Raw genomic sequence first — 2,199 nt, forward strand, 5'->3', positions numbered from 1 at the left:
CATTCTAAAATACATCAACAATTACTTAATTTCAGTATAGAAAGAATGAATTTCTTTTAAAAATGACATTGTAGCATTATAACAATTTTGAGGAATTTTGTTTATATGCTAATATCTTGAATAAAGGAACTTAAAAATGGTAGCCTTTCAGTCAGGCAAAATAACAAGAAATCAAGAATTGTGTCAAAGTATCCATTAAAAAACAAACCTTATTTCTTTCTGTTCCATGATGCCTACAGTATTTTCTCTATGGAAAGTTTGAGGTTAATCCGTCTATCTATCCCATAACATGCTGCTTCCCGTAGTGTCAGAAATTATGGCTTTATAAATTTCATTATGAATATATGTCATAATGATCTCAAATATTTTTGTAAGAATCGTCATATCCTGTAATATATCAAAATGGAAGTCTTATTTCTTTAAGGAAAGACTACATGAAGGAAACTCAGTACTCAGGCACAGTATTTATCTGCATCTATATTTCTAGTGAAGGCATAATTAAAATCTAAGAATTATCTGAGGAATATTTTTCATTTTCTGATTTTTAAAATATTAACTTGGAAATAAATCCTTCAATGTAATAAACTGTATCCATTATTGGAAAGGACCAATTTATGTAAAAGATATACTGATTTTTGCCATGAAAGACAATGTAACTATTTTTAATTTGAAAAATAGGAGAATTTTTTTTCCCCCCTCTGGGTAACTTAACTGTTGGCATTATAAATACCTTTTGTTGTTGTTAAGTTAAAAACACCTGAAATCTCTTTTCCCATGTATTCAATTTACTCAATGTTAATTTAGTGTTAGTTTGGGGAGGGAATGTATTATGTACTCTGGAAATTAAATGACATGATTTAATATGCAAGTATTATAATAAAGTACAGTGCTGTTTAGCATTTGGAACAAAGACATTTCAGGGGCAGTGCTTGCAGGTGAGGTCTGGGCATTTGTCATAATGAAAGTCACACCTCAGAGTTAGTAAACAGAGGTGCAGAGAGGAAGAGGAAGGATTCTGGTAGAACCAAATGGTCTAACACATGAAACGTGTTCATGATAGGACAAACCCGTAAGGATGTTGCTATGTGCAGAAAGAGCAAGAATATGTTTGGAAAGGATGTTTGATCTAGATTTGGAGCATTCTGGCTGCTTGCTGGAGGAATGCAAACACTTTTCTGAAGGCAGGAAAGAGATGGGAAAAGTTCTGAGCATGGGTGTGACACAATTGGATCCAAACATTAGGATAATTAACGTGACAGCTCTATACAGAGTGGGCTATTCAGGTAAACAGTGGAGAAAGGGGGAGAAATTTAGAGGCTGCCACCATGTCAGAAAAAAGGGAAGGAGTTGGAACTGAAAGAAGCAGCAGACATGAGAGGTACAGGAGGGAGGATCTATAGGGACTGACATCTCGTGTTGGAGAGAGGAAGGGAAATGCAGGTGTCAGAGGGAACAACACTTTCTTTTTTTTTTTTTTTAAAGATTTTATTTATTTATTTGACAGACAGAGATCACAAGTAGGCAGAGAGGCAGGCAGAGAGAGAGAGAGAGAGGAGGAAACAGGCTCCCTGCTGAGCAGAGAGCCCAATGTGGGGGCTCCATCCCAGGGCCCTGGGATTATGACCTGAGCTGAAAGCAGAGGCTTTAACTCACTGAGCCACCCAGGTGTCCCAGAACAACACTTTCAAAATTGGACATTTTGACAAAATTCTACCATTTTGGTAGAACATAGTGTATGAAATTAAACATCTGAGAATTCCATTTGAGTGTCGGTGTGACTGAAGGTCTCAGAATGCTCCCATTGTCAATGACAGGTCTCATCTGGGGATCATTTCCCAGCTTGCAAATTATATGTACAAAAATATTTTTTAAAATATATATTATATATGACATATATATTATATATTATACATAACCTTGACACATACTTTTACAGAGTAAAGTATTTGAAATTAATTTCAGCATTCTCCCCCATAAATCAGGACTTCCCTTTATTTTCTCTATCACATACTTAAAAAATGTGATGCATTGCTTAAAGAATATGATGATTCACCAAATTTGTTTGCATGGTTCCTTCAAACTCATTACAGTCTTATCCTTAAGTTTGTAATTTTTTCTCCATAGAAATGTATTAACAGAGCTCTGAAAAGCTCATTTTCTCATAAAGTCTGTTTTCAACTATAGGCTTTCCCTATGATG

This window comes from Mustela nigripes, chromosome 2 (genome assembly GCF_022355385.1).
Source record: "Mustela nigripes isolate SB6536 chromosome 2, MUSNIG.SB6536, whole genome shotgun sequence".
In the NCBI taxonomy this organism is placed as follows: domain Eukaryota; kingdom Metazoa; phylum Chordata; class Mammalia; order Carnivora; family Mustelidae; genus Mustela; species Mustela nigripes.